The 20,921-nt window shown below is 45.2% G+C and overlaps 1 protein-coding gene across 1 annotated transcript in view; it reads right to left on the bottom strand.

Annotated features, from left to right (window-relative positions):
* The window catches only part of LOC102280627 (phospholipid-transporting ATPase IB), a 455,079-nt gene extending 452,307 nt beyond the window's left edge, over positions 1-2,772 (bottom strand). Inside the window, exon 1 of the mRNA XM_070380503.1 lies at positions 2,692-2,772. The gene's annotated coding sequence lies outside the window, so the exon portion shown is untranslated. The remainder of the gene's footprint in view (positions 1-2,691) is intronic.
* Positions 2,773-20,921: the final 18,149 nt, after the last annotated feature.

The following is a 20,921-nucleotide window of genomic DNA, read 5'->3' on the forward strand; positions in this document are numbered from 1 at the left end:
GAACAGCATAGAGATTCCTTAAAAAATTAAAAATAGAGCTACCATATGACCCAGCAATTCCACAAGTCGGCATATACCTTAAGAAAGCCATAATTCAAAAAGACACACATACCCCAATGTTCACTGCAGCACTATTTACAACACCTAGGACATGGAGGCAACCTAAGTGCCCATAGACAGATGAATGGGTAAGTAAGATCTGTACATTGAAGAAGTAATATACAATGGAATATTACTCGGCCATCAAAAGGAGTGAAATTGGGTCATTTGTAGTGATGTGGATGGACCTAGAGTCTGTCATACAGAGTGAAGTAAATCAGAAAGAGAAAAATAAGCATCATATATTAACACATATACATGTGTGCATGCATGCTCAGTCATGTCCAACTCTTTGAGACCCCATGGACTCTAGCCTGCAAGGTTCCTCTGTCCATGGAATTTTCCAGGCAAGAATACTGGAATGGGTTGCCATTTCCTTCTCCAGGAGATCTTTCCACCCCAGGGATCAAACCCAAGTCTCCTGCATCTTCTGCATCAGCAGGTGGATTCTTTACCACTGTACCACCTGCGAAGGCCCCAGCACATATATATGGAATCTAGAGAAATGGTAGAGATGAACCCATTTGCAGGCCAGAAACAGAGACACAGACAGAATGGACCCGTGGACATGGCAGGTGGTGGGGAAGGAGAGGGCTAGATAAACTGGGGGAGTAGGATTGACATATATACATTACCATGTGTAAACAGATATGTAGTAGGAAGCTGCTGTCTGGCACAGGGAGTTCACCTCGGTGCTCTGTAGTGACCTAGAGATGGGGAGGTGGGAGGGAGGCTCAAGAGGGAAGGCAAATATGTATACACATATCTGATTCTTTACCATCTGAACCACCAGGGAAGCTCTGGAAAAGACCCTGAAGCTGGGAAAGATTGAGGGCAGGAGGAGAAAAGGGCGACAGAGGATGAGATGATTGGATGGCATCACCGATTTAATGGACACCAACTTGGGCAAACGCTGGGACACAGTGAGGGACAGGGAAGCCTGGTGTGCTGCAGTCCATGGGGTCTCAAAGGGTCAGACACAACTGAGCAAATGAACAACAACAAATGATTCATGTTGCACAGCAGACACACAATGTTATAAAGCCTTTATATTCCAATAATAAAATAAAATTTTAAAAAGAAACTATACTAAGTCAAAGAAGCTAGGTGCAAAAAGCCCCATATCCTAGGACTTACAAGAAATGTCCCAACCAGGCAAATCCATGGAGACAAAGCAGGTAAGTGACTGCTAGGGGCTCAGAGGAGGGGCTGCTAAGGGGTACAAGGTTACTTTGGAGCTGATGGAAATGTTCTGGAATTAGATTGGTGATGGTCATTGGACTCTGAATGTAATAAAAACCCAGTGAATTGTACACTTTAAAAAGGTACATTTAATGCATGTGATTAAAATAAAAAGTGAAAACCATGCACTTTTCTATAAGTAATAATTTAATGAAAAGTCAAACGTATAAAAATGCTACAAGCATTTTTTTCTCAGAAGCATCTCCTATTAAATTAGAAGCAATCAAGCTAGAGCTTAACTGAATCTCAGATAATCTCAGGTTGTCTTCTAGAGCTCGGGGGTGGTGGGGGTGGGGGGTGGGGGTGGGGATCAATTCCCATTTTGTTGTGACTGCATGAGGCTTCCTCCCAAAATAAAGGTTGCATTAGAACACGTCAATTAAAATTTGTTTTAGAGAAAGCATATAAAATGAACGTCGTTGAGGTCTTCTGGCCCACTCAAAGGCTTTATCATCAAAATAGGAGATTATAGATTATATATAGGAAATACAAACATTTATACCATGTAACTAATATGATAAGTGTTATGTGTTGTGTATTGTATGTAATACACACACAATGAATGTCTACTTTGTAAGATACATCTTAGGAAGGAAGACACACTTAAGCTGGGAGAGGCACTGATCATCAGCTCCCTCCTCCATCTCACAAGCCAGAAGAGGATGCTGCCTTGTCTTTCCTGAGATCAGAAGTCAAGGTTGCAGTCCTGCACCTGTTTTTAATCCCCTCCCAATAATTGCTCAGTACCACTGTTTTAGGAAGGACACTACGTGGTACAGAAAAATGGTGATACATTGACAAAGAGCGAAAAAAAAAAAGAGATTCAAATACCCTCGAAGGGACTTCAGCTGTCTTTGTCAGCCCTGCCAGGCCGCACAGTTCAGCAGTAAACACACACCCAACCTTCATCTCGGATTTCCACGGCACCAGAGCCGGCGCATGGACGGCACCAGAGCCGGAGCATGGTGACAGACCGAACTCTATTTTTGTTTTCCTTGCCCCGCTGTGTACTGCCAGTTCTGTGCAGGCAAAAAAGTGACCATTCCTTGTGTCATTTTCAGCTGGCCATACAGTTTACTCCTCTTTTAAAAAGAGAAGAGAAACTGTAAGTTATGGAGAAACAGGTTAACAAACGTAAGAATAGTCACTATGCTCCCCCACACAAACTGGGGAACACAACTCTGGAGGAACCCTACAAACAAAATGCACTGACAAGCAAGCACCCAGGAACCACTGCAACCCCAGCCCATTAAGAGAATGATCCCTGGGAAGTTCAACCTGACCTGTGCGTTTTATGCCAACGAAAATGATCAATAAACAATCCGTAATAGGAACAGAAAATGGTCTTACTCAAACCAAACTGAAGACGAACCCGCAAGCCTGATGCTCAGATGACTCTGAGAAATTGCTCCAGAGAAGCAGGGTTTCTTTTCAGCACAGCTTTATTTCTTATCAGAAACAAGTCAGAGAAACAATTTAAAAAAAAAATCAGCATGAGCACAGCGAGTCAGCAGGGCCTCTGCACCTGGGAAGGAAGGCTTATCATCAAAGGAGGACCAGGGAGGGAGGCATTTCATCTTTATTTTCATTTTTAAACACAGACATTCTTTACTTCTGGTCAATGTGCCCTTTTCTTTAGTAATTAAAGCGTTTGATAGGCCACAAGCCAGTTGTTTCACTTAGCATAAAAATCAAGTTAATGTGTAAGCCAGAATGACTTCCCCAGACCTCAGTATGTGAGCATTTCTTTTATCGGTGGTCATTTCTTAAAGAACATGAGGCCTCTGTCCCTTTAGAGTTTTCTCACACTTTACACAATAGACACAATCCGAGCTATTTCGCAATTAGACATAGAACTTGGAGCAAAGTTTTGGAAATACAGAGAAGGCACAGCTTAAACAAGATAACCCTGGAGACATTCTGTGGACCTAAGGTAAAGATAAAAGGCATTTGTACAGAGCTGGTTTTACCTATCCCAGCTAAATCTTAAAACTGAAATTCATTCTTTAACATTTGAGCTCTACTAAGATCAACGCTTCCCTTGTAGCTCAGTCAGTAAAGAATGTGCCTGCAGTGCAGGAGACCCGGGTTCAATCCCTGGGTTGGGAAGACTTCCTGGAGAAGGAAATGGCAACCCACTCCAGTATCTTTGCCTGGAAAATCTCATGGACAGAGGAGCCTGGTGGACTGCAGTCCATGGGGTCGCAAAGAGTTGTTCATGACTGAGCAACTAACACTAACTAAGATCAACAACTGTGATCATGAAAGCATGTAAACTTACAAATTCATTGTGAAGTCCATTTCAGTCATCCCATTAAGTTTTGTCTTGTACTCACAACATTGCACCTAAAGTGTGTCTAGTATTCAATGTAATAATCTTTGGTACATCCCACTTCTGAGAAAACAACTTGTAAAATGCTAACAAAAGAGACCTCCTTTCCACTGCAGCCTGGCCTTGACTCCAGCAAAACTGCCCACCCCTCTGCCCCACCCCCTCACTTTATCCTGGTCTCCGATTGCTTTATTGACTATGCCAAAGCCTTTGTCTGTGTGGACTACAACTCTGGAAAATTCTTAAAGAGACAGGAATACCAGACTGCCTGACCTTTCTCTTGAGAAATCTGTATGCAGGTCAGGAAGTAACAGTTAGAACTGGACATGGAACAACAGGAAAAGGAGTACATCAAGGCTGTATATTGTCACTGTACATATTTAACTTATATGCAGAGTACATCATGAGAAACGCTGGGCTGGATGAAGCATAAGCTGGAATCAAGATTGCTGGGAGAAATATCAGTAACCTCAGATATGCAGATGACACCACCCTTATGGCAGAAAGTGAAGAACTAAAAAGCCTCTTGATGAAAGTGAAAGAAGAGAGTGAAAAAGTTGGCTTAAAACTCAACATTCAGAAAACTAAGATCATGGCATCTGGTCCCATCATTTCATAGCAAATAGATGGGGAAACAGTGGAAACAGTGACAGACTTTATTTTGGGGGGCTCCAAAATCACTGCAGATGGTGACTGCAGCCATGAAATTAAAAGACGCTCACTCCTTGGAAGAAAAGTTATGACCAACCTAAACAGCATGTTAAAAAGCAGAGACATTACTTTGCCAACAAAGGTCTGTCTAGTCAAAGCTATGGTTTTTCCAGTAGTCATGTATGAACATGAGAGTTGGACTATAAAGAAAGCTGAGCACAGAAGAATTGATGCTTTTGAACTGTGGTGTTGGAGAAGACTCTTGAGAGTCCCTTGGACTGCAAGGAGATCCAACCAGTCCATCCTAAAGGAAATCATCCCTGAATATTCATTGGAAGGACTGATGCTGAAGCTGAAACTCTAATACTTTGGTCACCTGATGTGAAGAGCTGACTCATTTGAAAAGACCCTGATGCTGAGAAAGATTGAAGGCGGGAGGAGAAGGGGATGACAGAGGATGAGATGGTTGGATGGCATCACTGACTCAATGGACATGAGTTTGAGTAAACTCCAGGAGTTGGTGAAGGACAGGGAAGCCTAGCGTACTGTAGTCCATGGGGTTGCAAAGAGTTGGATACAACTGAGCAACTGAATTGAACTGAACTGATTGACACTCACCCCAGCTGGGGTCCTGCCTGAGGCAACCCGCTTCCAGGCAATTCATCCTAAAGTGGTTCTTTCCAAAGGGTCGCAAGGATGAATCCCCTTTGGCCCTCTTCCCATTCTCCAAATGAGTCAAGTTTGGAGATGCGCTCAAGCTTCAGTCTGAAGGCTGTTTCTCTGGTGGTTTTTCTGCAAACCCTTCAATAGAAAACTCCAGAATCCTGGGAGATGACTTAGTCTCTGGGCCACTGCGTGCACACACACACTCCACGAGTTATCTCTGATGATGCTTTCTAGGACTGCTCACACATCTGCATCAGTTCTTTGCTCCTATCAACTGTCAGGAGAATCCTGGCCAAGATTGCCCTTAGTCAGGATTGTTAAGAACCATAAGTGGAGAGTCAGCTACAGCTATTATCATTTATTTACATTATTTCTCATCATAGCTCCTGACTGTATTTTGCTCTTGTAGAATCTCCCATTTTAAGCTTGTAAATATAAGTTATTATATTTATATAATATAAATATAAGTTAAATATAAGCTCCCTAAAGCAAGTGATTAAGTCTTACAATTCTCTAGAAGCCTGCACAGGACCAATGCTTGTACTAAATACACTGTGGTTGATGGAAGAAAACAAACTTCCTGAGGGTTCCCATAGACTATTGTCTCTCTGAGTCACAGCTAGTCCTGCTACGGAAATTCAGAGAGCCCTGGTGAGAAGTCCCTCGAGTATCAGTTAAACTTCATGGAATTTTTGTGATTTGGATGCTGTAGGGGTCCGTGTTTCCCCCTCAGCCCTACCCCATGATGGAGGAGGATAAGATCAGTGGAGCCAGGTTACTGGCAGGGAAGGGAGGCAAGCTTACTTTTGGAGAAGGCCTGCTGCATGCCAGGCACTTTGTATGTCATTTGATTTCAACTTTACAAAATCCTGAAAGTGAAAGTCACTCAGTCGTGTCTGACCCTTTGCGACCCCATGGACTACACAGTCCATGGAATTATCCAGGCCAGCATACTGGAGTAAGTAGCCTTTTCCTTCTCCAGGGGATCTTCCCAACCCAGGAATGGAACCCCGGTCTTCTGCATTGCAGGCAGATTCTTTACCAGCTGAGCCACAAGACAAAATCCTAGCAGGGTGAATAGGGGCTTCCCAGGGACTCAGTGGTCAGGAATCTGCCTGCAATGTAGGAGCCGCAGGAGATGCAGCTTCAATCCCTGGGTCGGGAAGATCCCCTGGAATAGGAAATGGCAACCCACACCAGTATTCTTGCCTGGGAAATCCCATGGGCAGAAGAGACTGGCGGGTTACAGTCTGTGGGGTCACAAAGAGAGGGACATGACTGATGGCTAAACACGCACACACTCACGCACATACACGCACATAGAGGGTGAATACTGTTACCTCAGTTTGAATGATGAGACCACGGGGGAATCACAGAAGTTCAGCAATCTATTCAGTTCACACAAGAAGAGCTAGAAGAAGGATCTGACTCAGGATCCTTGCCCCCTTCACTCTCATATAAGGAAGGACCAAAATCAATAGCCGGGATGGAGGTGATGGCCCACATGATAATGAGGATGGGACCATACAACACACATGCTCACATGATCACGTATGAAGTGCTTTGACAGGCGTATCTGAGCCAATCCTCACACAAACCTTGTAGACAGGCACCCCGGTATTTCTGTGTGCTTCAGATGAAGGATCTACAGGTAAGAGGCTGGACCACAGCCCCGAGGGGTGCCAGCAGTTCAGTAGGATGAGAGGTCACCTCTCTAGGGTCAAGGGGCTGATGTCACTGAACACACTGTCACCTGTCCATCTCTACTTAGAACACACTGTCACCTGTCCATCTCTACTTAGAAATTTTAGTTCTGTTTCTACGGTTAATAGTGACTTGAGATCGGTTGTCCATACATTAAGTCAATCAGCATTGGATGAGCATTCATGCTGTGTCTGGCACCCTCATCGGAGACACGGTGTTTCTCAAAGTGCAGCCAATAGCCCCCTGATCAGAACAGCTATGATTCCTTGTTACGATGGAGATTCTTGGGCTCCACCCCAAACAGCGAGTCAGAAATCTCCTCTCTAAACAGACTCCTCATTTATAGCCACTGAAGTCTGAGAATTGCTGACATGGAATCATTATACAACTGAATGACAGGATGACTGGACTATTAAACTATCAAATTGGGTTATTGGAAGGGGCCTCTACAGTTAGTGTTGGTTGCTCAGTCGTGTCCGACTCTTTTCGATCCCATGGACTGTAGCCTGCCAGGTTCCTCTGTCCATGGGATCTTCCAGGCAAGAATACTGGAGCTGCCATTCCCTTCTCCAGAGGACTTTGTCAACCCAAGGACTGAACTCAGGTCTTCTGCTTTGCAGGCAAATTCTTTACCGTCTGAGCCTCATATCTAAATGACCTGCCTCACAGAAATGTGATGATAACCAAGAGGGATCATTTTGGTGAAAGTGCTTTGTATGCTGTGAAAGTGAAAGTGAAGTCCCTCAGTCGTGTTTGACTCTTTGTGACCCCATGGACTGTAGCCCGCCAGGCTCCTCAGTCCATGGGATTTTCCAGGCAAGAGTACTAGAGTGGGTTGCCATTTCCTTCTCCAGGGGATCTTCCCAACCCAGGGATCAAACCCGGGTCTCCCTCATTGCGGGCAGACGCTTTACCGTCTGAGCCACCAGGGAAGCCTGTAAAGGCAAATGCTATTACCCGGCTGTCTCAAATTCTGCCCAGAAACAAACTCGAAAGTGAGTCGATGAATAAATGAATCAATCAATGAAGAGTTATCCACTACTACACGTAAAACAGATAATAACCTACCGTCTAGCACAGGGAGCCGTACTTAATACTCTGCAATGACCAATATGGGGAAAGAATTAAAAAGAAGTGGATATATGCATACGTATTACTGAGATGCTTTGCTGTATACCTGAAACTACTGCAACATTGTAAATCAACTATACATCGAAAAAATGTTTTTAAACAAGAGTTAAGCAGTGTCCATGAAGATCGAAACCCATGTATCTGCTGATGAATGAATTCTCGGGTGTAATACAACCATCCCATCTTATAGACAAAAAAACCTGAACGTCAGCCTAACTTTGCCAAGATCGTGGCATTAGACTGTGATGAATTCTGCCCAGACCAAGAAGGCAGGAGGACCCGGGGCCAAGCACCAGGGGCGGGGGCTGGGGGGGGGTACCTCACTGTGTGGTCAGGGCACAGCGTCCCAGAAGCTGGAGACCCTGTTATACCATCAGGCTAAGGATGGATGGAAATGCCACATTCAGCCTAACTTAGGCAAACCGAAATCATAACCTGCCTCCAGAAACAGCAATGAATTCTGTAAAACTGAGGACAAAAGGTCCCAGGGGCAAAGATGGGGTCTTCAGACAAGAGGAAAGCAATGAAGTGCTTTCACTTTGTAATTAAATTGCTGATAAATGACATCACTTAATTTGGAAACAAGTTTTCAAAACAGTCCCCCAAGGTGGCCCAAGTTTTAAGCCTGGTGACAGACCAGAGCAGGAGAGACCCCAGACCTCCCATGATGAGAAGAATCAGGTCACAAGACAGGTCACAAGGACCAAGTCAAGGCCTTTGACATGTGTCTGTCTCAATGCTTTCAACCCTAAAAGAAGAAGGGCTGTTGTGAGCATCTCCCATGAATAAAAGAAAGGAGTAAAGGGATAGGAAACCATTTGGAGATTAACCTTAAATATTAATGTAGTTAGTCATTCTGCAAGAATTATGGACAGTTCGGGCTTCTCCTGGGCCATGTACGTCTTGTGATGTGACAAGCTAACCAAAGGATGGCAGGAACGGGCCCTGAGGGGGTTAGAATCGGCCCATTTGGAGAGGGCCTGGGGGAGAGAAAGATAGATCCTCAGCTGCCTGTCAAGCAGATGAGCACGTTGACAGCAGAGCTGCCTAGAAGTGCATGCACATCTCGTCTTGCTGTTGCCGGATGCTGGGTCACGAGAGGAGCCCACAGGGCTCTCACCTTCCGAGTCTGGTGTCCGGATCTGCCCTGGAGTCTTTCAGAGACCTTCGTGTGAAATCTAGAAAGATAAAATGGGCTTGGGCTGGGGGCGGGGCTGGGGGAAAGGGCCACACAGACAGACCCAGTGAGGGAAATCCCAGGATTTTACTACTTGCGTGTTGCCAGCACCCTTGCAGCCCTAATGTGCAGCTGCAAAACTCTGAACTTTAATAGGAATCTTAATCCTCGCAATAGAGTCTCAGACAATCCCAATTATTCATTTCACAAATACTGGTTTTCTGTATTAGAAACAGTGAACAAAACCCAAAATACAGACACAGATATAGAAAACAAACTTATGGATACCAAGGTGGGGAGGTGCGTGTGGGAAAAGGAGAGTGGGATGAACTGGGAGATTGGGATTGACATAGCTACACCGCTATGTATAAAACAGATAACTAATGAGACCCTCCTGTATAGCGCAGGGAACTCTACTCCATGTCCTGGGGTGATCTAAATGGGAAGGAAATCCCCAAAAAAGAGGGGATATATGTATAGCCGATTCACTTTGCTGTACAACAGAAATTAATACCAGAATGTAAAGCAACTATGCTCCAATAAAAATTAATTTTTAAAAAAACAATGCCTGGGGACTTCCTGATGGTCCAGTGGTTAGAACTCTGAGCTTCCACTGCAGTGGGGGCACAGGTTCGATCCCTGGTCAGGGAACCAAGATCCTGCCAGCTGCACAGTGCAGCCAAAAAACAAAACAAAACGATGCCTGTCTTGTGGAGGCTGCAATCTAGTCAGCGGGCAGATAACACACATATCACATATTCAGTGACGAAACATAGAGACTAAGGGCTTAGAGGGTGAGCCAGGAGTGCACTTTCAGATGCCAGAAGTAGGAACCAACCCTGTGAGCGCACAGCGTCCCGACGGAGGCCAGAGTGTCTGAAAATCGTCAGGGAAGCCATGTGCTGGGGGCGCAGCCAGGAGCAGGAGGCTGGCGGGGAGTCAGTGAGGGTCCCAGGGTCAGTCACAGAGGACCTGCACCTCTGATGGGCTTTAGACTAAATTCTAAGCAGACTGAAAAGACACGTTAGTGTTCCAGCAGGAATGTACGCTCAGAGCATCTGCTCCCGGAAACCATTCATCTTTAGCATCTCCTTGATCTGCAAGAGCACCATGCTCTTCAGCTTCATCCCTGAAAATTCCAAATACATACGTGCTCCTGGTCAATTATTTACAGAGTACCTGCTCAGCATGCCCTGGGCCAAGAACAGACAAAAGAACAAATGAAGAGACAGAAGAACAGCTGGGTAGTGGTGAGGGCGCACAGGGAAGGAATAAATTAAAAGCAACCAAGGGCAAGTCTCTGAGAACAAAATGTACATTAGTAATTAACCAAGATAAGGCAATGAAATTCAGCCTCGTTTGTGATTCTGAGACTATGCAGCACGGAATTAATACACGACAAGGGTCCTTAACATACAGGAAGCCTCAGTAAGCTACAAGGAAGCACTCAATTTATGGAAAAGTGACAGAAGTAAGATGATTCCAGGGACTGATTGATGGCAGACGCTTCTAAATGTGTCCTGGGGCACAGAGCAGCCAGCTTCACCTCCTAAAATATGTTTACTTTTAAAGCCTATGCAACTGATGCTCCTGTTTAGAAATACAGTCCTTCAAGAAGACAGACACAGTGTCAAGGGTCTGGAGTTCCCAGTCACAGCCCTGGTCCCTGAAAAGTCACTGGGTGCCTGTGGGTCTCAGTGTCGCAGTGTGAAAGTCAAGGTCAGGTCCATGGCCACCCGGCCTCCTCCTCTCCAACAGCTCTGCTGTCTGGTCACAGTCAGCCCACACGGCAGACACTGGCCAATCCCCCGCCCTCATCGCTGCGGCCACTAAGGCAAGAACAGGGCCTCCACTTCTAAAGATTTTCAGCTCGTTGGCAGGAAAATGATGAACCTCATTAGGGATCAAAGAAACAGAAATGAAAACAGAGGGTTATTGAGGGATTACAACACAAAGCCTTTTAGGAACGGAAAACTCTTATTCTGAAATAATGGCCAGGCAATGGAGAGCAAATGGTCAGCAATGGAGAAGCGGGTCTCCCAGGTGGGATGTCCTCTCCTTAGCCTCACAGTCACCGGTCATGGGACATTTCCAGCCTCCATTTTCTTGTTTTAAAAAAGAAGTGTTTGAACTCCACACTGTGTGTGTGTGTGTGTGTGTGTGTGTGCGTGCTCATGCACGCATGCACACTCACTCATGTCCAACTTCTTGCAACCCCATAGCCTGCAACACACCAGGCTTCCCTGTCCTTCACTATCTCCTAGAGTTTGCTCGGACTCGTCCATTGAGTCGGTGATGCGATATAACCATCTCATCCTCTGCTCCCTTCTTCTTTTGCCTTCAATTTGGCCAAAGTATTAGAGCTCCAGCTTCAGCATCAGTCCTTCCAATGAATATTCAAGGTTGCTTTCCTTTAATATTGACTGGTTTGTTCTCCTTATAGGCCAAGGGACTCTCAAGAGTCTTCTCCAGCACCACAATTCAAAGCCATCAGTTCTTCAGTGCTCAGCCTTCTTTATGGTCCAGCTCTCACATCCACACACAACTACTGTAAAACACCATAGCTTTGACTATATGGATCTTTGTCAGCAAAGTGATGTCTCTGCTTTTTAATACTCTGTTTAGGTTGGTCATACCTTTCTTCCAAGGAGCAATCGTCTTTTAATTTCTTGGCTGCAGTCACCATCCACCGTGATATTTGAGGCCAAGAGAAAAACAGTCTGTCGCTTTTTCTCCATCTATTTGCCATGAAGTGATGGGACCAGATGCTGTGATCTTAGTTTCTTGAATGTTGAGTTTTAACCCAGTTTTTTCACTCTCCTCTTTCATTTTCATTAAGAGGCTCTTTTCACTTTCTGTCATCAGAGTGGTATCATCTGCATATCTGAGGTTGTTGAAGCTGATAAGAGGTTTTTTTTAAAAATATGCTTGACGACGTTATAAATAAGTTGTTGTCTTTGGCCATACTGACCGACGGGCCGCTTTCCAGAGAAGAGGTGAGGGAAGAACCTAATGGGGAGTGGACAGGAGCCCAGCACTCCTGGAAGCAGCGTTGCTAGGAAGCAGGGATGCTGACAGCAGAGCAGGCAGCTGGGTGGACCTCGCAGGACCCCACATGTGAAGGTGTGAACAGCCAGAAAGAGGAGGATGGTGGAAGCAGTGATCAGGGAGGCATGAAGGTAAGATGTGTGCCCGGGGGGGGGAGGGCAAAGCCTGTTCTGGGAATTTCCCCAAGTGTGATCCCTGGGAAGATGCTGTTGGCTCTGCCAGCTGCCAAGGGGTAAGGCCACAGCCAGGCTCATCAGTGGCAGAGAACCTTCCAATCCTGATGACAGGCTTCTCAGAATGCATGCCCACCCTCCTCACGGGCGGAGCTGAAAAACCACGTGCTGACTCAACATGATCTGCTATACGAGGGCCCCAATCCTTCTGCTTTATTTAGAACTAATTTATTCCCCAGGCAAACATCTCCTGGGAGCGTACTCTTGTGCTGTGTGCTTCGCAGGACATTGAGAACAGAAGGGAGAAGATACAGGCTGTGAGTTCAAACAAGTCAGAATCCAGTGGGAGAGACAGGAGTGTAAATAAATATAGGACAGCAAAGGAACGTCTCCCTAGAAACAGACAGCGGTGCATGGGGCTTTTAGGAAAAGTTATATCCACACTGATGAGAAGAAGAAACGCTTCCCAGAAGAGCGAGCCTTGGGCCAGGTTTTGAAGGCAAAGTGAGTTCAGGACTCAAAACTGGAGAATGCGGAGAAGGCCTGAGAAGTAACGTCTGTACAAACTCATCTGCACATGTAAGTCCACAGCCACGTGTGTGCTGTGAGCAAAGGCCCCACAGTGGGGGCCAAGCAGAAGCCCCACTGCAGTGGGCTTCATATTTATTCTGGAAAAGCACTGCCCCAGGGGCGGCCTCTCTGGTCCCTGCCACTCCTTCTAATATGATGAGATGTTGGGCTTCCCGAGTAGTGATAGGGGTAAAGAACCCTCCTGCTAACGCAAGAGATAGAAGAGATGTGTGTTCGATTTAGAGGAAGGCATGACAACCCACTCCAGTACTCTTGCCTGAGCATCCCATGGACAGAGGAGTCTGGTAGGCTATGGCCAGGGGGTCACAAAAAGTCAGACACAACCAAAGCAACTTAGCACACACGCAGCACACTGGTGCAACAGGAAAATGGTTTAACTCCTGTTGGCCAACTTAGAGGCCCACAGTCCTTCCTGAAGACTGGGCACTGTGTCCTGTTTCCTTGGTGAATGTTAACGTTTTAGTATTTTCCATGGTTTTCCCAGTTACCCTCTGATTCAGAGGCATCAACCCTGTTAGACCAGAGCTTCGATGTGCCTGGCACAGACCTCTGTCTCTTCCTGAAGGTCATGATTTATAAGAACCTGAAATAAAACACTATCATCCTGTCAAATCACTTTTTCCATTCCCTCTTCCAGGTTATCTGTTCCACCATCTCTGTCTCACTTCAGCTTAGCTATTTGCTATGGTATTTGGAATTTTTCATCTGAGATCTTGAGCCCTGGATGTCAGAGAGCTTGCCCTTTTGTTTGTATTTTTCATGCTCCATAATGATCACGCTCAGACTGATAAACAAATGTCAGTAATCGTCTCCTTCCTCCCCAGAGGGAAATGAGGCCCAAGCAAATCCCTTTTTGTAAACAGACACAATCGACATTAGCACTAAGCCTGCAGACTGAGTCAATACTGCAGTGGACAGAGTGTGCATCAGGGCAGAGAAGGAATGAAAGCCAGCCGGCTGGTCTAGCCAGCAATGTTAGTTCCAGAAATTGCTGTTTGCAGAAAAAGTGAACTTTACAGGAATATCAAAGTAAGAAAGGGCATACATCAGTTCAGAAGGAGCAGAGAAAACTAAAAAAGAAAGATCTTCAAATAACAATTCCACAACATGATACAGGAATTTGAATATAACTGAAGATACTAAAATCAACTACCACAACAATGCTTTACTAAAGTGTTATTATGATTCTTTGCATATTTTCAGAAAGCCCATTTTTTCTATATTTAGGTTGCTTCTTGGGCAACATTCCAAGAGGATCACAGTATTGTTCTCCATCTATAATCAGAAATCAAAACTAGGAGACATAAAATCAGTTTCCTAAAATTATTAGACATAAGTTGGGTTTCCAGGAACCACGAGAGCTGTTCCAAAGCACAGGAGCTATGAGGATTCCTTAATGAAACTGTCTTTAAAATAAGGCCAAGATTATTTTGGGAGAGAGAAGATTTAAGGTAAAGGCTTAGTAGAGAAAACCCATAAATAGAACTCATTAATAAGACGCTAATACAATACTTGGAGAGTTTTTACTTTGCTCTACTACAAACCTGGCTGCATGCTGTGTGCATGCTCAGTTGTGTCTGACTCTGTGACCCCACGAACTGTGGTCCACCAGGTTCCTCTGTCCATGGGGTTCTCCAGACAAGAATACTGAAGTGGCTTGCCTTTTCCTTCTCCAGGGGATCTTCCTGGCCCAGGGATCAAACCTGGATCTCTTGCATTGCAGGAGGATTCTTTATCATCTGAGCCACCAGGGAAGCCCCCTTCCAGAGTGGAACCAGCGTCAAAACTTTCTAGTGCGAAACCCATTGTGGGACCTTAGAACCTTCAAAGGATCCTCCACCACTTTGCAGGTGAAGTTCAAGCTGTTTAAGGAAGCTGGGCTCTCCCGCTCCCCAGACCGGACATATCCGGCCCCCACAGGCTGCTTCCTGGGCCCTGAGTCCTCGTGTACCCTGACACCCTCCTTCCGAGACTCAGTCTTCACATGGAGCCTCCTCTGCCCACCTCATCTGGGCGCCCCCCCATCCCCTCCCCTGTCGTGGCACCTATCACCCTGAACAAGCCGTCTACTCATCTGGATCCCCCAGGCCCCTGGCACAGTGTCAGCACTCAGTCAGCACCTGCACCCAGCAAGTACTCAACGACTGTCCCAATGGATGGATGAGAACACGAACCAGTGCCCTCTGCATCCGGCATGATCCCAGGACTCCTCACCTGTGATCAATGAAGCGTCCTGATAACTTCCATGCAGATTATAGAATCATACATAGGATTTTCTTGGACATTCCCAACGTCAAGGTCTCTACTCCTCTCAGGCCCTAATCCTCAAAGTGTCATGGCTGAAACTAGCTACCAAATGCCTCAAATCAGTGGGCAACAGTCCTTTTAAAAATAAATGTATGTTAGAAAAATATGCCTCTAGACCACATGTTCCAGTTGGGTTCTGGGGAAACATGGTGCACCCCCTCCCACCTCAGTATGGAGAACGCTGGCCCAGAGGCAAACATCTGGATGCAGAAGAGTTGAAAACTGATTCAAGGTCGCCTGGCGGATTCATGGCAAAGGTGGAGACAGAATTTACAACTCATACGACTCACCATGAATTCTGCTTAAGGATGGTTTTCTTCATATTTTCTGTGGCTCCAGTCTCTTCCAGCTCAATAGTACTAACCAAGACAGAAGGTTCCATGGAACAAGAACCATTCTATCAAGGAGGCCTCTGTAAGTGGGCCTCTATGAGCATGCTCATTCGCTCAGTCGTGTCTGACTCTCTGTGACCCCACGGACTATAAGCCCACCAGGCTCCTCGGTCCATGGGATTCTCCAGGCAAGAATACTGGACTGTGTTGCCATTTCCTTCTCCAGGGGATCTTCCTAACCCAGGGATCAAACCCACGTCTCCTGCATTGGCATATGGATTCTTTACCACTAGCACCACCCGGATAGTCCATAGGTGGGCCTGGGGAACTTAAAATTCAGAGGACTCTGTTTCCGCCAGAGTCCTGAACTGGCATTCTGCCAGACTCAGCCACTCTCTACTGAGAGGCAGAGAATAAATGAGACTGAACCAGTAAATCCTACACTTGTTCCAGGAGCCAGCACCCGGCAAACCAACACGGAACACAGGCTGACTGCAGAGGGCACCAGCCATCAAGCCTGCCCTCTCACCCACACAGACACCCCCAGCACAGAGGCCCCATGGCCACGACGCCTGCTTGAGGCTGATCACCTGGCTCTTATGCACACATCTGCTGCCTATTCCTCCAGAACAAAAAGCACTTATCTTTGTCCTTCGAAATCTAGCCTACACTATATTAATTGCTGGGGGGAAAAAATGGCTTGAAGCAGGAGAATAGGGATGAAAAACAGTAATTTTTGGAGAAGATAGTTTTTGGCTGCCAGTTAAAGGAAACAAGAGCTTCCTATTATAGCCTGTTGTTGTTCAGTCGCTAAGTGATGTTTGACTCTTTGCAACCCCATGGACTGCAGCACACCAGGCCTCCCTGTCCATCACGAACTCCTGGAGTTTATTCAAACTCATGTCCATCGAATCGGTGATGCCATCCAACCATCTCATCCTCTGTCGTCCCCTTCTCCTCCTGCCCTCAATCTTTCCCAGCATCAGGGTCTTTTTCAATGAGTCAGCCTGAGTAAGCATTTATTAATATTGGGGACTCCCTGGCAGTCCAGTGGTTAAGACTCTAAGCTCCCAACACAGGGAGCATGGGTTCAATCCCTGATTGGGGAACTAAGATCCCACATGCCCCACAGCACAACCTAAAACTAAAATATAATAATAATAATAATGATACTGCTGCTAGCCATTTTTTCAGGTTCGATTTGTAACCTGAGAGATACACACTTTTGCTCTAGTGAGGCAGGCTGAAAGCCCATGAGAAAATGTCTCTTCGATTACAGCATAGCACCAGTTATCTGCAGATCCTATGTTTAACACTTTGAGTAAAAGGAACAACTATCCCCTTCATTTATAACACTGAACCACTTTAAAGGGCCTTAGTGTACTTCTTATCCTCATCGACTCTGCAACACTGCAAGGGCGAGAACGTGTTCAGATCTCATGAAGAAAACAGGCATCCTAGAGCAGGCAGGACCTCCATCTCACCTCCCAGCTGGGCGGCCCCATGTGGCTGATTCATCTCCATATTAACCCAGCGTGAGCAGCAGTCGTCCAGGGAACTGAATAAGAGTTACCATTAACGCCAGGTGAGGACGTGATCATAGGAAAAAGACACTAAACCATAAAATGCCCATCATTGAGCTGGCAGTCACAGAGCCCATGTGCACTCAGCCAGCCACCTCTCAACCTCACCCACAGCTTTCAATAAAATGTATCAACCACACTGTATGGGCACAGTTCTATAAAGGTCTCCCTCTTCTCCCGACTCTACTGCTGGGGCCCCCGTCCAGACCCAGCACCACAGCCCAGATTCCACAATGGATCCGGGGCACCAGCCGGCCGCGTTTCTGTTCCCAGGTGGAGCCCCAAGGGTGACCACACCTCACGTTGTGTGGACTCGGCACTAAAACAGTAGCGCCAGGGACATGCTGGCTGCTCCTCCATGCCCTGGAATTTGATAGCTTTATGTCTTCCTTTTTAAAATAATCTATGTATTACTTTTGGCTGCGCGGGGTCTTTGTTGCTGCACATGGGCTTTCTCTAGATGCAGCGAGTAGGGAGCTGCTCTCTTGTTGCGGAGCACAGGCTCTACGGTACGTGGGCTCAGTAGTTGTGCACAAGCACTTAGTCGCTCTGTGGCATGTGATATATTCCTGGACCAGGAATTGAACCCGTGTCCTCTGCATTGGCAGGCAGGTTCTTTACCACTGAACCACCTGGAAAGTCCAATAGCTTTATTTCTTAAGCCAGGTACTTATATATTGTACATTATGATAGATGGTTGGTGAGTGTGCCACATCGACTGAGTCCGTGCTCTAGAGCCAAGAGCTGCAACTTCTGAAGCCTGAGCACCCTAGAGCCTGTGCTCCACAGCAAGAGGAGCTACCACAACAAGAAGCCAAGCACCACAGCCAGAGAGTAGCCCCTGCTCACTGCAACCAGAGAAAAGCCACCGCAGCAACAAGCATCCAACACAAACTTTTTAAAAATCTTTTAAAAATAAACTTTTTTTAAAAAAAGCTCCCCATGACCCTTCTGTGCCTCTAGTGTTCCTCTATCATCCATGCAACCCATCCAGCAATTAATTATGCCTTGTGGGCAGCTCTTTTATGATTGCCACAAATTGTTATCTATTTTTCATTATTTTTTCATGACATGCCCAGCTCTTATCTCCCCACCCAGATGGTCAAATCCTTGGAAACGGACCATATAGTCCTGTGAATCCTTCACCCACAACGAGGTACCCAGGTCACTGCCTGACATAACGTAGATGAGATATGTTCAATAAGCATTTATTTGCACTAAAAAACAGATAAGTGAAATATCTGGGGGACTTCTTCAATCCAAAGTTGAGTATGATAAACAGGTGTGCAAACGCCTTTCTCCACTAAACCCACCCCCACCTGCAGCCGCGTGTCATAGATTCTCCTAAATTTACCAAATTTACCAAAGCACCGTCCTCAGGTGAGAAATTGATGATGTTTCACAGGAAGAGACAAAGTCCCCTGTGCATTTACTGATATGAGCAGAATTCATTAATGCTCTTCAATAATTAAGCCCACTCTGTGTCCACTGACTGGAGAATGGATAAAAGAGATGTGGCGTGTTATATACAATGGAATACTAATCAGCCATAAAAAAAAAAAAAGAAATGATGCCATTTGCAGGAACATGAATAGACCTAGAGAATATCATACGAACTGAAGTAAGTCAGATAAAGACAAAAATCATATGATATCACTTGTATCTGGAACCTAGAAAAATGATACACATGAAATTATTTAGACCCACAGATATAGAAAACAAACTTTTGGCTATCAAAAGGGAAAGGAGAGAGGAGGGATAAATGAAGAATTTGGGATTAACAAACTACTATACATAAAACAGATAACCAACAAGGGCTGACTGTACAGCACAGGTAACTCTGCTCAAAATCTTATAATACCCTATGATGGAAACACTCTAAAAAAGAAAATACATATATATATATATATATACACTATAAAAATTATATATGTATTATTTGTATTATTATTTTATATATATAAAACCGAATCACTTCACTTTACCCCTGAAACACACATTGCCAATAAACTCTATTTCAAAAAAAAATTTGTTTTAAAAATTAAGCCCACTAAGACTGACATATGACTTTCCAAAGACATTTGTAACCACACAGAGCTCGCATTATACAGAGAGAAGTTAATGATCTAGTTATAAACAAAATAAACTGTTGGATGATAAGGGCCCTATAGTCATAATATATTCTTGAAATAATTACATTATCATATTCAAGTCACTGCTTTAATTATAAATTTTATAATAATTCGTAAGTCACACTAAGTTTCAGGCAGTGTGAAGTGCTCTCAGTAATCGGGGAGGTAGGGAGGACTATCACTGTGTTTTACAGGTGAGGAAAGTGGTGCTGAAGAGGAGGTCACTTCCCCAGGGACACCCAGCGAGGAGGGGTCAGGGTCAAACCCCACAGCAGCAATCATCTGGCTAAAAACCCCATGGGGAGAATTTCCCCCAAAGAAGGACACAATTCTCAAATGGAAAGAGCTTTCCAGCACTGAGCATTTAACTAACAGAAAAAGAAATACTGAGGCCATTATACTGATATTTGAGAACATTAAGGGTGAAAATATTAGAAACTAATTAAAAAGAAAAATAGCTGCAAACGAATGAGAATCAGATTTTTATCAGCAAATCTGAGTAGAGGAAGATAAGGAAGCAGCCTCCCAAGGGCTGAAGGAAAAGCATTTCAAGTCTAGAACTCTGTATTCAGCAATACTAGCCCTCAGTTGAAAGGGTGACACAGAAGTATTTTGTGCTCAGCCCAGACCACAGGTCCAATCAAAGGAGAAAAGAGTGTCTGGTTGGCTTCCAGCCTCAACCAGCACACACGCTCTGAAGTAGAGAAAGGAAAAAGTGGAGCAGACAACTAGCATGGGCATGTGACCCCAATGCCTAGAAAGGGTTAACCCACTGAAACACTGGCCCTCTGGGAACTGAAAGGCCAGCAGTTTTCCCTTGGTGGGGCCCCCAGTTCACAGGGTACACAGAAGGGCTGACGAGGACAGGGCTCAGCAGACTGGCCACGAGGAAGCCCTGGCAGCTCATCCCACCATCCTGCACTCACTGAAGACTGTGTGGACGGTCCCAGTGGCCAGGTGCATCCCTTCCAGCGACTCTCAACTTCAAAAAAAAGAGTTCTGAAATCACTGAGTCCCAAAGATACATGCACACCATGAAAAGGAGAAAGCATTCTAGCTCATATTCAGTAATAAAGTGAACAGAAAATACTCTGAAACAGGTATAATTTTGTCTTCCAGGAAGGGAGTGAGTAATCAATCCATAAAGCAATACTGTTACAAAAAAGAATTGGTTAGAGACTCTGGAAATAAAATATCTAATTGTTGAAACAAAAAGTCAATAGATATGAAGAACTGACAAGAAGAGAAGCTGAAGAGAGAATTACCGAACTGGAAGGCAACTCAAAGCAATTCTCCCCAAGTAGGGCATAAAGAGATGGGTGGGCGGGGGGAAGAAGAACTGAGAAATCGGAGTTGGGCAAGGGACCAACAGCAACCTAACTGGGGTTTCGGGGAGGAAGAGGAGCAGAGGGGAGGCGGTAAGAGTTGACAAGGGAGGTGAGACACGAGAATTTCCTCCAAAGAAAGACACAATTCTCAGATTTCAAGAGCTTCCCAGAACAGAACATTTAACTAATGGAAAAAAGAAATACTGAGGCCGTCATACCAAAATTTGAGACTATCAAGGACAAAAATATTTCAAACTAATCAAAAAGAAAAAAAACAGCTTAGCTGCAAAGGAATGAGAGCCAGTTTCTTAACAGCAAGTCCAGGTAGAAGAAGATAAAGAAGCAGTATCTTTTAAGTGCTGAAGGAAAAGCATTTCGAGTCTAGAACTCTGTATTCAGCAAAACTATCCCTCAGTTGCAAGGAT

This window comes from Bos mutus, chromosome 12 (assembly GCF_027580195.1).
Source record: "Bos mutus isolate GX-2022 chromosome 12, NWIPB_WYAK_1.1, whole genome shotgun sequence".
NCBI classification, from domain to species: domain Eukaryota; kingdom Metazoa; phylum Chordata; class Mammalia; order Artiodactyla; family Bovidae; genus Bos; species Bos mutus.